Source organism: Triplophysa rosa, linkage group LG13 (genome assembly GCF_024868665.1).
Source record: "Triplophysa rosa linkage group LG13, Trosa_1v2, whole genome shotgun sequence".
NCBI classification, from domain to species: domain Eukaryota; kingdom Metazoa; phylum Chordata; class Actinopteri; order Cypriniformes; family Nemacheilidae; genus Triplophysa; species Triplophysa rosa.
In genome coordinates this window covers 3396592-3412708 of record NC_079902.1, presented here as the reverse complement: position 1 = coordinate 3412708, position 16117 = coordinate 3396592, and the positions used below count along the sequence as shown (strand labels likewise).

The 16117-nt window shown below is 38.5% G+C and overlaps 1 long non-coding RNA gene across 1 annotated transcript; it reads right to left on the bottom strand.

Annotated features, from left to right (window-relative positions):
* Window positions 1-11891: 11891 nt before the first annotated feature.
* Window positions 11892-13137, bottom strand: LOC130563386 (uncharacterized). The gene is made up of 3 exons (XR_008964114.1): window positions 13033-13137; window positions 12821-12934; window positions 11892-12636 (listed from the first exon to the last, which is right to left on the bottom strand). It is a non-coding gene; the product is annotated as an uncharacterized LOC130563386 (long non-coding RNA).
* Window positions 13138-16117: the final 2980 nt, after the last annotated feature.

Here is a 16117-nt window from a genome sequence, read left to right as displayed (position 1 = left end):
GAAAAACTGATCTATAACTAAAATAAAAACTGAAACAAAACACTTCCCATGAGGGGGCAAAAACAAACTAACAAAACAACCAGCGACACAACGTCTTAAATAAACAAGAAATGTAAAACTAGACAAGGTAAGACAATGGTATCCGGGAGTAAGGAAAAACACGAAGCACACGACCATGGAGCGAAACAAAAGACAAGGCACAAGGTACAGGTACACAGAACATACATACTCAGAACAATCCACGAGCACAGGACAAAGAAACAAGAGGGTATTTAAAGGGAAGACAAACGAGGGATAATGACACAGGGCAGGTGTAGGTAATAAAAAACTCAGGGAAAGATAACAAGGAAACGAGAGGGGCAGCCAATGACGAGACACTGGAGAGAACGTATATTATTGTCAAAAGGACAATAATATGTTTCTCTCCACACATAAGCAAAGGCTGTGTCATGACTCTGCTACAGGACCAAGAAAAACATGACTAAATGAAGCAGAGCCATGACAGAAGCCCCCCCTTTAATGAGCACCTCCAGGTGCTCATCAAGGGGTAGACGGACGAGACAAGACCGACTGAGACAGTGACAAAAACCAGACAAACATGGTGAACATGACAAGGGGCAGACAGGACAACAAGACTACAGGATTGGGGTGGGATAACAAAAATAACAAACATGGGAGGGGGGTGGGGCAAAACAAGAGTTCATAGGGGGCAGTCCAAACTGGTTGGGGGGAATAGTCCCATTTGACATTTTTGCTGTCACACCATAGGACAAATTTGCATATTAATCATTTAATGATTATTGATTTGATCATTAAATTAAGCGTATCATTGCCATGTTTTAATAAAATAAGTATAACAGCCAACAGAAAAGAGTAGCAAAGATAAAATATCAGTAGGGTCTGCATTGCTGGATGTGACTCTTATGTTGACAACGGAGCCGCTAAGGTTTACGCGTCAACACGCAATTACGCGTCCACGCGTCTAACGTCTGTAGACGAAATTACGTCTTTAGGCACAATAACGCGTCCACGTGTCTAACGTCTGTACACGTTACGTCTAAAGACATTTTTGATCAAACGGCCTTCCATACTTCTGTTCCGCGAGCACGCGCTGCTTACGCGTGCGGTATGAATGCTCTCATCTGTTAACATGTGAGCCGAAGAAAATATGCGGAGTTGATGGCTTCAGATCTCAAGATGGTGAGAGGGTGAGTAAATTAACAACACATGTTAATTTTTACGTGAACCAAATGCTCTTTCTGAACACGCAATAAAATAATCACTGTATTTTAATGAATGATTGTGCTGATCATGGTTACGTGTTAACATCATTGTTGTTTTCTAGACATGTAATAGTAGTTTAGCAAATAGAATACAAGTTGTATTTAAAAGTGGCAAAATAACAATTGGGTATTTCATATTTGCGTATGAGCTTGACTTGGTCTTATGTCATGTGATTAGCTACTGATACAGTAGCTGTCATGTGGTGCATTCAGGGCTGGGAAGATATATCGTGTAAATTGTGTGCTCAGTTTCTCAATGAATTACGGTTAAATGCCACCACATCCGAAAGCCAGAGGGCGCTCTCGTGGAGAAACTCTGAATATGTAGGCCTACACTGAAGAAGAACGATTTACACACGTAAGCTGTGTCCCAATTCGGGGGCTACAACCTTCTGAGGTCGCGGACTTAAAAACGAGGACTTGTTTTTCCAAGCACGCAGCCTGAAAAGTCCAAGAACCGAACTGAAATGAGACGGTCTAGACTCGCGGAGGATTTCCTAATTGCTTCACCTGCTGCTCATGTTGCGTGGCGACATCAGCAGGACACAGCAGAGACGTTTCTGACTTTTTTAAACAAGTACGGAGCCAGAAAAATTATATTTTATTTTAGAGAACACGTTTATGTAGATTAAAACAGCCCAACAGTATATTAAATTAACCAACCTTAGAAATTTAAAACACAATAATGCATCAATGATGTTAATGAACAACATCATATATAATATTAAAACACTGAAATGGACCGTTTTTGTGAATTACATACTTTTATTTAACTAAAGTTTTGAATGAGTATTTAAAAATTTCAAGCCGTTACAGGCGTGCAATGAATTTCGGGATACCCAAGGCTGTGAAGGATACATTCGTTCTATCCTTAAAAACCCACGGAAATAAGGTCGCATTTTGGGGCTGCATTTGAAGCAACCTTTGAATCGGGACAGCCTTACCAGCCTTCAGTCGCGCTGCTGTGACGCAATCGGTCTTAAAATGCAGCCTTCAAAGCATGCAGCCCCCGAATTGGGACACAGCCGTAGTTCCAGGAAATGCCAATGGTCATATTCTATCGCTGTTCAAACCTTTTCAGGTATTTTCATGATTAAAAGTATATTTATAATGAATGTTTGTTGCTTTTTAAAATGCACGTTTTAAACAATTCAATCTCGTAGTGATTTTAGATCCAGCAGTACTTCCTACTGATCAAAGAGCCGTAGTTCCTGGAAGAGCTGTGCATAAATCACAGAATAATTAGTGTGAATCACGATATACATCGTCACAGCCCTAGGTGCAGTTGAAAAACTTGTGCAGACCAATACATTTTGACCAGCAAACTGTGGCTGGTGTGACAAGTTAGTTGAAGCAAAATTGTCTTTTTATTCTTTTCAGATTGCACCAGAATGCATAAATTGACCACTTTATCTTTTTTACAAAACACTCAGAAGCTTGTGCTCTCCTGGCATCCGTTGCAAGTGGATTATATAATATAATATATAAAACCCGCAGAGACACAGATAAAAGTACATCATGTTATATGCTTATATTGTATGTATCGTGAGAGGAAAACAATTACGGATGGTACACAGGCATGCCAGTCGCAGTCGCATTACTATGAACGCTGCTCAGTGCTCTCATGAGACGCAAAGGCTCTGCTCATGCATCCAGTGTGAAACAGCGCACTGGACACTCATCTACCCCTAAAGCAAGATGAGCCCGTTTTAACCTTATTAACAAAATGTGGCCTTTGAACTTTAATCAATGAATATGCTCTGTATCACATATGAATGTCCTTCCTCATAGTGAGCGTCCTGGATATCTTAATTGACAGGATCTGTCCAATCAGCAGTAGCTATCCCATTCCAACAAAAGACCTACCTTTTCCGGTTTGACTGATTTGTCATTGTGAATTATTTCGTTTCCAGAATTGTTCAGATTTCTAATTGTGATTTTGGATTTTTTATTTTGCTTTTAGATTTAGTCCATTGTTTCCTATGGATGCTACGTGTGCCCGATATAATGGAGTTGGCTGAGATTTTAGCGGACATTCCTGTAGCATCCTATTGAGCGTTTGGACCCGGAAACAGTATATGACCTTCCATATATGGTGGTGCGTGACGTCAGACTAAACAACCGAATAAGCAAGACGTGACAATTCTGAATCGACTATGTAAATCCTTAATCGAGGACACCCCTAGTCTGCGCAGCTCGCATTGTATAAAGACGCCTCACTGTATAACTTTTTTATTAAATATAACATCAGAATAACATGCCCAGCTCACGCTGTATAAAGAAGCTGTGTCTCTGCGCAGCTCGTGCCTACAACTCACTATAAAACTGCAGGGCGATGTCATCTACCCTATTCTTTAGGGTACAATTATGTACCCAAAAAGTTAAAACCTGTATTTTGTACAGGCGTGTGTGTCTTGTGAGAGATCTCTGTAGTCTCTAGTTAGTTATCAGGGGAGCAGCATGTGACTGGAAAAGACCATGCCAATTCATGTGACATCTAACAAACTTTTCTCATGGTACAGTGAAATTCTCTCTCTCTGTTTTTTTTTATTTTGGCTGCTCATTAATGCTCAGTTAAGTTTGGGTGCCATTATGTTGACATGGTGTTTGTTTTAACAGAGAAGCATTCAAACTTTGCTGGTTTCTATAGAGATGTGATATTGCAGTTGTACACTGTGTAGTCTCAAACGTGTTCAAACATGTGACTGTTTGATCCATCCTAGCGTTTCACCTCCTAGTTGCTTGTAAGTTTTTTTGCATTTCTACTCATTTGTTTCCTTCCATTTCATACTTGAGGTCATGTTTACTCAGAGTTCACTGAAAACAAGAAGGACATATTTTTCCATAAGCCATTGCTCATGTGACCTTTACAAAGTTCGCTCTTAATTTTTCTTTCACAGTGCATTAGAGCCCCAGACCTTCGATACAAGCCCTGACATCTAAACAAGCCTGCCCTGAAACTGAGAAATTGACTCGCTCGATAGAAGAGGAATGCTCTTACGGCTTTAACAGTAAAATCTCTCAGATACAAGGCAACACACTGCTGAACTTCCAGCTTTATTATTTTAAACTAAGGCTGTACAGAGTCGGTACTGGTGGGCCGGTGTCTTGCAGAGTTTAGCTACAACTTAGCTCAACACACTTGTCTGGAAGTTTCTAGTCTAGCCTAGACTGCTTCAGGTATGTTTTATTAGGGTTGAAGCTAAACTCTGCGGAACACCAGCCCTCCTGGACCGACTTTGTACACCCCTGTTTTAAAATGTTCAACTCTCCCATTGTACAAATAATTTTTCTATAGGCTACGAGTGTAAATATTCGGACAAGTGAAGAGTCGATTCAGTTACTAAACTCAATAATGCCATAAATAATGAGATGCAGCAAGACATGAAATCAATTACAGTGTGGCAGGGAGGTCTATAATACTTAAAGGTGCCATAGAATGGAAAATTGTATTTACCTAGGCATATATGAATAAAAAGAGGTCTGTACATGGAAATTACATATTGTGAGCCTCAAACACTATTTTTTTCCTCCTCCTTATGTAAACAGGGCTCCAGACTGTGCCTAAAACGGTCACATTTGCGAATAAAAATATTAATTTGCGAGTGATATTTTTGCCTAGGTCGCCAGTGGCGACCGTGAAAATGTACTCGTTTTTAAAGTGTTTCCATGGGAAGCGCCACACTTTTTAAAAAATGGCAGGCAAGCGAGAGAGAGAACTGTGCAAGTCTCAGTGGGAAGGTGTATGGAGTTTAAATGGACCCAAAACTCACGTGCATGGAATCCGCACGCGCGATGCAAACGCGCATAATGATAACCACGCGCGGAAAGCTGCTCCGCGAGGGCGCATTTAAACTCCGTGAGCGAGCAGAACAGTATCCGCAAGCGGAAAAGAATCCTCACACGGGCGCATTTCTGCTCCGTGAGCGAAAACTCAGTCCGCGTGCAGAGGCTTTGATGAGCGTGCGCGCGATTCTCTCTATGCTCTCACAACTGCTCAACACTTGCTCTCTCGTTGAGTTGACTTCTGAGACTTTGGAGGCGGGACAATGCATGATAAACGTTACCAATCAAATGAGGTCTCCGCGCATTTGATTGGTAACTTTTAACATGCACTCACCTACATGCAGTCACCTACAGATTACATGTCTTAATACCAAATGATTAGTGTATTACCTTGCCTTAGCTATGTGTTAGTGTTTTAACAAGTGACATTTTGATTTCTTACATCTGTCAAAAAAAATTATGCTATATAATATAGCAGTTAAACTTACATGTCATGTATGACCTATTTAAAACATACTATAATAATATAATTAAATGTCTCCTGTAGTCATTAAATTTGAGATATCTAATATCTGTTTACTGGCATAGCCCGTTTTAATATTTTCAAAACAAATAAAGCAAAACAAATAAATTATTTTAATTAAATTTTAGAGAGTACATCATATTGTAATTTATAATAACTTGTGCTTTGAGTTATACTGTTGTAGCCATTTATTAATTCTCATTTTATAACAATTTCATGAAAATTATTAACAATACAAAAGCAATTATGAATACACATACCAAACTATTTATTTCTAACTTCCTGTCAAGATGCCAAATATGTAAATCCAAAGTCAAGGGCATACATAACAGTAACCCAAGTTTAAAAACGGAAAAAAGTATCGTGTTATGCCAAATTAAGACGTCTGTACAACGGGTAAGATACATGTCGGAGACTGTAGGTGAGTGCATGTTAAAAGTGACCAATCAAAGGATCGGAGAAGTCTGCCATTGTCCCGCCTCCAAAGTCTCAGAAGTCAACTCGAGGAGTGAGCAAGTGTTGAGCAGTTGCGAGAGCATAGAGAGAATCACGCGCGCGCGCTCGTCAAAGCCTTTGCTCGCGGAGCAGAAATGCGCCCGCGCGAGGGTTCTTTTCCGTTTGCGGATACTGTTCTGCTCGCTCGCGGAGTTTAAATGTGCCCTCGTGGAGCAGCTTTCCGCGCGTGGTTATCATTATGCGCGTTTGCATCGCGCGTGAGTTTTGGGTCCATTTAAACTCCATAAAGGTGCACTTCCTGACCTCAAGAGGTGCTCTAGCGGCAGACGTGACTGACTCCCATGCCCGACCAACGCCCACTTCGAGGTCCCCCAGTAGCAGGAGCTGTGAGCTGTGTGAATGACTGGTTACACAAGCAGTTTCTCGCACGCTCAGCGCCAGCGCTCTGCTCTCCGTTTGCGTTTATTCCACACTCTGCGTGCGTACCAATGCTCGATGAGGCAGCACCGGAATAAGTGCTCGCAGATCTCCGCGGAAAACTCTGTAGAATTCCGTAGATTTTAGCGCTTGTTATTGACAGGTAGATACACAATTTGAGTGTGTTCGTAGTATGCGCTGTTTGCTGTGACGGATTTTAATGAGCCTGAGAAGTTCAGGGAACGTATTTGATATAAGACACCACTGTATCATTTCAAATCCGTTCACAGCAAGAATGAACGACAGGCAAATTCTCTTGTTAAGTTTTATTTGAAGTTATCTTTACATTGTGTTGTAAACGTGCGGAAAAGTGTCATTTTTGCAAACAAAAATCAACATAATAACCTAACAAGCCCTTTCGTAATAATAAAATAAAATATGTAGCCTACTTTTTCTTACAGTATAATATATAAATATGGTCTTGACATGGACCTTTTCTTTTGGTTCAAATGAATTCAGAGGAATTTGGTCTGGTGTATTCAGAGTTTAATCAGTCTTATGTAATATATACTCAGCTAACACAGTTACCTTGTGAAGACGTACCTGGACCGGACCATATTCGTTGCCACGACGTACCATAATAACGTTCCAGGAACGTAACTTTGTGATTACCATATTCGTCGTGACGTCGTACATTGGACGTTTTTGGGACATGGTGATTACCTGCTGAAGACATACCTGGAACGTACCATATTCGTCGCAGCGACGTACCAAATAACGTTTCTGAGACGTGATGAGCACGTCCTAACGACCAAACAGCCATGTTGTTATAATCTTTTTATTTAATTTAATTTAAACAATTATCATCCCTCACATGGAAGATTAAATTAATTTGTGATTTAATCTGTGCGTTAAAGATTAAATTTTATTCATAATTGGAGGAATTCTCTATTCAAATATGTATAAAGCACAGTATAACGATTGTAAAACTCACCACAGCACTAGGGATGGGCGATATTATATCGTTTGCGATATACAGGTAGAAATTCCCCACACGATAGGAATTAGTCTTCCCGCGATATAAACGATAAATTCTAGTTGATGACGTATTTCTTTGTGAGATCCATTCACATCTCATATGTGAAGCGAAAACGGGTAAATTATAGCGGAGGGCGGACGTGAAGCTGAGAAAGAGTTTGCACTAAAAGCTCTAAATCTCGTTTAGGTCGACACTGTAGATGCATCCGAGTTAATGTTTAGTTTCACTTTCGTTTTATTTAATTCGTTTGTTAAGTATTCGTTGATTGTCATAATACGTTACACCACAACATTTAGTTTGGCTAAAAGTATTTATTTAAACATTCGTTAGTTGTTATGCGCACGTGCGCAAATTGTTTAATATGATTTCTTACCTATATACAGGATGAACGGAGTGTCCCGTGCGCAGCTCGCGCCGACATGTGCTTTCAAAGCGACACAGCGTGCACAGCACTGCTGCCTGTTCACATACAGTGCAAAATGCCAGTTTGTATTACGTTATTTTAAATACGTTTATGAGCGTATAAAAGCATGGATTATTTAATTCGATTTCTTTTATCCGCATTTTTCTGTTCTCTTTCTGTAGCACGAGTCATAGACAGATTCAGTGTATGTTGCTGTGAGAAGAGAAGGTTCACACAGTTCAAGAGAGAGTGATTCACAGCATGATGCGATCGATCGTTTCCACCCAACAATAGAATATATACAGTTTTAGGTATGACATGATGTGTTTATTGAGCTTTAGTTCATTTAACTTTTCTTTACTACAACCTTTTGAAGTCGAATCTCACTATTATATTTTATATTTACAAAAATACTGTAGGTATATTTTAGGAGCTGTTTGATTTGGGGTAAGTTTTACTTTTTGATAATATTTGTTTTTCTGAGGGTATAGACTACATGCAGCTACTATCACTTGATGCAAAAAACAGCGGTGGATGGCGTTATGGATATATCGTCATTTTTATCGTTATCGCAACAAATACCAGGAATTACCGTGATAGAGTTTTAGGGCCATATCGCCCATCCCTAAAAAGCACTACCAAAGATGAGCACAGTTGCTCATCATGCTCACAGATTTTAAAATGTACAGTACAAACATCTACTCAAAAAGTGTTTTTAGGCATTTGTGTTTGTTACAAAGACTACAGTACGAATGCACATTTTTTGAATGCAGGGTACTGTCACCATATAAACAAATCATGTTTATCTGATGCGGTTTTACTATAGTAAAATTTCTAAGTAAACAATAATTAAAATAAATGTTTAATAACAACTAAAACCCAACTTTATAAGTGAAAACATTCAGATTCAAAACTTCTTTTGCAGCATGCAAAGACAAGCGTGATATAATTTATACAAAATGCCTAGATCTGCAAACATAATGTGAATGAAGCATGTACTCACTCACATGCAGTTTCACGATGGTATAACATGTATCATGTGATGTATAACATATACAGTAGCTAATTGACATGCGTTACTTAGCCGTTGATAAACTCTTAACAGCCATTGTGCATGTTAATTCCTCGTTATTTACTGTATCTCTCTCCACTGACTCTCTCAGTTTTCATGTTCACTGGCTTCATTTACTTATGTTTTATGTCCCCCGGGCAGCCAGCAGCTGCTTTAGTTTTTCCCACGAAGGATTTTTTGTATGTCTTCCTGATATGTCACCCTGTGTCTCTTTCCTGATGTAATTACCCTAAATTTCTGATGTGTTACATTGTGCCTGTGCCCCACCTGTAATATATCTGTAACGGTGTAAACCAAATTAGTGCTGGGCGATATACCGGTTTGTACCGATTACCGGTGTGTATTTTTGTTATGATATTAATTTTTTTATATACCGCATTACCGGTGTATGTCGCATAAACAACGTGCAGAGCGCGGCGCAGCGCGACACTGTTTCAGTGGGGTCCCTTTTCACTGTTGAACTGTGACTGGTCATTCACAGAGAATCCGTCTTTCTATGCTGCGGCACTACTTTATCATAATTGTTCTATATAAACATGCGCTAAACGGAGGCGTTTGGATGTTTGTGTGTGTCTTGCGCATGAGCGGGAACGTTACATATTTCTTTCCCGTCGCAATGGGAGCGCGCACCTCGCGGCTGAACAGCAGCATAAGTGTAGCAATTGCAAGTTTGCATTACGTTATATTAAATATGCTCACAAACAAACATTTTCAAAAAACGATCGTGTTCCCCTCATATCTGCTCAATATAAGCATATACTATGATGTGTTTTTAGTTTGGACTGTTTCTCTATGTGATCGCTTTCCTCTCACATATCTAATTTAAGCCTTTGTTTTATGTTTAAAAAATATGATTTCAGGAAATCATGAAGCCATTGTCACTATGTAAAACACAACAGACATCACATGCATGTTTTAATGGTACAATTGTTACTATTTTGTTTTCAACTATTCAACTATTAATTTTTGGGTAGATGCTCCTAACTCTTGAAGTTGGGTCAGCACCAGTGCTCCCAAGGAAAAAAGTTAATTTCGAGCCCTGTTCTCTATTTATTTGCTTAAATATTATGTATGCAATTTACCTTTGCATGCTATTCAGTTGTTAAAGAAGTCTAAACTTTGCAGTTATTATAGGGGATACTGTCACTGTCACCATGAAAGTATAAAAGGGCAATTTAAGTCAATCAACAGCACTATTTCCTCTCTCAATCAGTAGAAAATGTGGTTAAAAAAATACCGCCACGTGCCGGGAAACCGGTATAAATCTGCAAATTACATTTATTTTGTTTCGTTTCTTTTTAAAGTTAATTTAGAAAAATGTTTGGAGTATGATTGTTTGTGACTCAGGCCGGGCATGCAGATTTTTTATTTGAACTCATGACATTGTTTAAATTCCTCCTTAAGATCCTCTCCTTCGTGGAAAAAAACTTCCGGTACGTGTGACACGATCACATGCAGACATGTTTTACTGTGCGTCTCAAACTGCTTCAAATATTAGGTTTGTCGGACATTATGCAGTGTCGAAGAGTTATTTGAAAAGCTCGTGTGTTACTTAAGCAGATGGATCTCCGCAACACACGCATGAAGTCGAACACTTAATAAATCACAAACTTAAGATTGTGTTGTGATGAGAGAGTGTGTGCTTTTCTTACAGTTTACCTCAAAACAGTCGCATCATAATAATGTAAGTGTGCTTCGGTCCAGATCGTAAAGTGAGGACAGTAGCGCTTGTGCACAGATGCCCGGCCCTACACTGTAAAAAAAAACCACAGTTTTTACGGTAAAAAACTGGCAGCTGTGGTTGCCAGAACTTTACCGTAATAAATACTGTATAACATTTTCTAATATTATGGGAAAAGGATGTTAGCACTGTTGATTTCACGTTTAAGATTGCCATTTTATTCCATATTTTACCATATAAATAAAAGGTTTTTCCATCAAAAGAAACGCTGTTTTGCCATATAATTGACAAGAAAATACCGTATGAGTGCCGCATAAATTAAATATTTTGCCATTGAATATTACAGTGTTTTACTGTAAAAATAAAACTGTTATTTTTACGGTAAAAAACCAGCAGCTGTGGTTGCTAGAATTTTACCGTAATAAATACGGTAGAACTTTTTCTGCTATTACGGTAAAAGGATATTTGTACTGTTGATTTTACAGGTAATGTTGGTATTTTATTCCATATTTCACCGTATAAATACATATTTTTTCAATCAAAAGAAACATAGTTTTGCTTTATAATTGACATAAAAATACTATATAAAAAAAGGTTTTGCCTAAAAATATTAGTGTTTTACTGTACAATTAACAGTATTTAATATAAAATACTACTTTATTCTGTATAAATTCCCTTAAAATATATAAATAAAGGTTTTCCATTAAATATATCTGTGTTTCACCATATACTTAAGGGAAAAATATTGTTGTTTCAACGGTAAAAAACTGGCAGCTGTGGTTGCCAGAATTTCACTGTAATAAATACAGTGGAACTTTTTCTACTATTACGGTATTAAGATATTAGTACTGTTGATTTTACGATTAATGTTGGCACTTTATTCCACATTTTACTGTGTAAAACAAGTTTTTTTTCCATCAAAAGAAACAATTTTGCAATATATGACATAAAAGTACCATATGAATAACCATAAAATAAAGGTTTTACCATGAAATATTAGTGTTATACTGTACAATTAACAGTATCTAATATAAAATACTACTTTATTCTGTATAAATTCCTGGCACACAAAAACTAAGGTTTTGCCATGAAATGTGACAGTGTTTTACTGTGCAATTAACAGTCCGTTATAATATAATAATATAATTAATAATGTTCTTAGTAAAACCTCAATGTCTTACTTAGCTCACCAAAAACTACATACAAGGTAAACATTTTATTTCATATTTTATTGATGAAAATATTAAATCATGTTTCTTTAAATAATAAAATAAAAATACATCAGTCCTCAGTATGATACTTACAGCTCAGCAGGATGTTTGAGAGTAATAAAATGAATGTGCTTGAATAGAATTACCAGGGTTGCCCTGACTTCCTCCCACATTCCACAGTCAGACAAAATTCCAAAATCCATCGGCATAAAAGTGACCTTAATAGATAAGCAAGGTGTCAAGATATTCCCACGGTGCTGTCTTCCTGTAGTTGTTGAGGCAAGGGTGCAGTATGTGAACATTGAGGATCCCGCCAGGTTTGGTGGAATGAGTTATTGCAGATCAGGATCTCAGGACCTAACACCAGCATCAGAGAGAGCAGAGAGAACAATCACACAGTGTTTCTGCTGGTAACATTTTGCCATGATGGCCTGCTATGGCAAAATCTTTGAAAATCGAAAAAATGTAAAAAAAAAGTGTAAAAAAAAAGCTTTGTTGTGGGGGCAAAGGTATAATATCATAAAATCAGATATTATAAAAATCAGTCCTTGCCAGAGTTACCAGAAAAACGATTTCCTTGTCCCTTTTGCACGGAGTACATATAATACATAATAAATTAGAGTTATTGGCCATTACTCACAGGACTTTTGTTGCATGTGCAGTGGCATGGTGAACGTGGAAGTCGTTGGCTCTCTTCAGTCCATACTTTACATGCCCCTCTCTCGTCTATGAGTGTTGTCAGTCTCTCTCTCTCTCACTCTCTGTCTGGGGAATACAGTAAGTTTAAACATCATTATAGAGCAAGAGCATATCAAGCATTTTAGAGTATGTTCTAGTTGTCAGATCTATTTTATAATCAAACCACACATCCTATTGAACAAATGCCCTACCAGTGTCACTCTACAGCAGCAGTAAGTTAGGAAAAACTTGTTTGTGTGGAATTTCTTACCATAAACGTCATGACTGAATGCAGAAACAGGTCCACGTTGAATGAGGACAATGCTGAGTTGAGATAATAATGTCACCAATCAATTTCAGGACCTTTGGAGATGTTTGGCTTGGCCTATTGGAAGGAGAACAGTAGTTTGAGGTTTGAGACTGATGTATATCTGATCTGATGTATATATTTTAAAATATATTTTAAATAAGTTGCAAACTTACCAGCTCAGTTCTTTAACATTCCACTCCACTCCTCCATATAGTTGAATAACTGAACATTTTAGGTGTCTTTTTTAGGGAGAGATAGCAGGTCAACAGTATTCCACACAGAAATGGTATATATAATGTAAAAGTTGGGAACCTGAAGATGAATTCTTATTCATAAATATGTAATAAACATTGTCCAGTCACCAATTCAAGTTTATAGTGTATAAACTTTAGCACATTATGATATAAATATACAATGGACATGACAAATGTAACCATTTTTGACCAGTTGAAAATGGATAAAAAAGGTTCACTTCAAAATGCCTCATTAAGACACCAAGACCTTGGGAAACACCAGAGAAATATTGTGATTTGGTATCAAAAACATTTGGATTAATCTAAGAATTTTTTTCGGCGACTAGATGGGGAGCACTTCTCTTATGTAAATTGCTTAGAAACTCCCATATTGTGAACCATCATCCATCCTCTAAATGCTATAGGTCTCTAGTTTGTGGTTGCATGTCATTCCCCCACCTTCCTGTCAATCTTCAGGTGTCTCTCAAATAAAGGTTAAAAGCCCAAAAAATATCTTGAAAGAAAATAGCCATAGCCGTTTTTTATAGCATCAAAATTTAGCTTGTATCACAGATTTTTACAATCTCTTCACCTGATACTGACAAATCTTTCAGAAGCAAGTTTAATCTGTTCAGTATATATGCGTGTCCCATCTCATGTATGTTTTGAATCTCTTCAACAATGGTTTGAATAGTAGATGCTGGAATAAGAAGTTGCCCCTGAAGTTTTATGTAAAATAAACACACATTTCTGAGGTACAAGTCACTGAAATTAGACAAGTCCCCAAAAGTGTCTTCAGCAGCATCTGATACACTGGCAGTTTCGTGCACGGTAGGGATGTTTTGCTCATTTGTAGAAGGCCTTTCTGAGTTTGTATCCCTGAATTGGCCACAAATCACATTTACTGAACAATGTCTGTGTTTTCTGGACATATGAGAAGTAAATGAAGATTTCACAGTAAACAGTGAGGTTTTGCATCCTCTCACTGGGCAGTTTACGGGACGTCCCTCTGCTATGTGCTCCTTAAGGTGAGCAACCAACTCCCTGACTCCGTCACTCTGGCGCTCACAAAGTGCAACCGTGCACTTCAATGTAGCTAAAGCCATAGCATGATCCGGAGCAACCGACGACACAGCACTATGGTGGCGATAGAAGTGCAATTTTAATGCAGCATATCTAGAAAATACCTACTTACAGCCAATTTCCACACACTTGAAAATACAACGGGGTTCATTGCGATGCAGTTTACAATGTACAACATACGCCTTAAGAGACTGAACAGATTCTCCACAAACACAACAAGAATACATCTTACAGGTCAAACAGGGAAATATCAACCATAAAGCATAACCTAAAAATTAGAGGTGCACCGATTGACCGGCCAGAGACCGGAATTGGACAGTTTTTCATATGATAGGCCCGACCAGTGACCAGCCGGTCAGTCTCACGTCTCGCCGATTCCAAGCCAATCTTCTGTTTCCCGTGATGCGGGCAAGAACGTCACAGCCGTCAGTACACTCAAAGCCGCACGTAAACATGTAAACGTGCACAAGCACAGCCTGTCTTTCACGGCTCGTTTATACTCGCATGTGGGTCCACCGGACCCGCGAGTCTCTGCTGACTGACACGCATCTCTCATATCCGCTGACTGCACGCGTGTGCACACGCATCATGTACTGTACAGACAAAAAGGTGCACTGTAGTTCATCTCTCGCTGCTCTGTCTACATGGGGTATGTATGCTAACAGTGATGCTATTAGCATCATGCTAAACTCTGACACATGCTAAACTCATGTTGAAGTCATTCACTCTGTAAAACAAACGTAAATTCCATTCAGCCTGATTCCTTGTCTTACGTTAAAACTGTGGTTATTTCCAGGGGCGTAGCCAGAACTTTTTTTAGAGGTGGCCAGGTAAGACCCAGTGATTTTATTAGGGTGACCAAAAAATCCTTACAGACAGAGATTCTTTAACTTCTAGTGTAATTTACACCAATTCTTCATTACACATAGTTTGCTGGTCAAAAACATAAACAAATAACGTAAAGTAAACAATTTATTTGCAACGCTTTCATGTGCTAACATTATTTTAAAATAATTTGCTAGCTATCATTTGCAGTAAGTTAGCATTTTTTTATAGAAAATAAACATTGCAGTACCCCAAATTAAACTTTCGCAAAAATGTAATTAATAAATGAAATCCAGTTAAACAAGACTGATTTTACTGACCTGATCCTTCTGCTCGCAATGAACTTCCATGGTACACAGATCAGTGGCGTAGCCAGAATTTTGTTTTTGAGGGGGCCTGTCTGTAAATGAGGGGGCCATTTTGTATATGTATTTAGCCATTTATATTTTTCTATTACTGAACTGATACACCTATATTATACAGCACATTTCACAATTTTAGCTAATTTAAACATAGCCTAGCGGTTCTTAATCCTGGTTCACGCTGATTTAAATCACCAGCTCATTAGAAGAGCGCTCCATGAATAAACTGTGTTCCTATTGACATGGTCCCTACACAGTGTTCACTGCTCTCTACTCCCTGCACACAGGAAATCAGGTGAAGTTACTTCTGAAGTTAACTTCAGTTCAGAACATGAATTTGCACTACACAATTGCCTGCAGCGTCTTCACACAGGGACAAAACTTACTATGGAAATTTGAAGGGTTATTTAATCGCAATCGTGAGATTTGCGTAGTAGTCACGATTCGTGCACTTCAATGCCTTTTATGTCCACTTCGCTAACCTCTGAAGCGGTAAGAGAAGCATACAAAATATGCAGAGCGGGGGGTCGTAAGGGTCAGTATTGAACCGCAGTAGCTCGGCGGCTACCAGTCAAACCATTGGCTTACCTTTTACATGACAATGCGGAGTGTTCGAGATCGAGAAAATTTTCTGTTGAGAAAAGTCTTTCGACACTACAAGAAGTCATATGCAGTGTAATCGTTATCTTTAGCAGTCTACTCATTTTCTTCTTGCTCATCTTTTCGTAATATATATAAAAACAGACTAGTGTGCA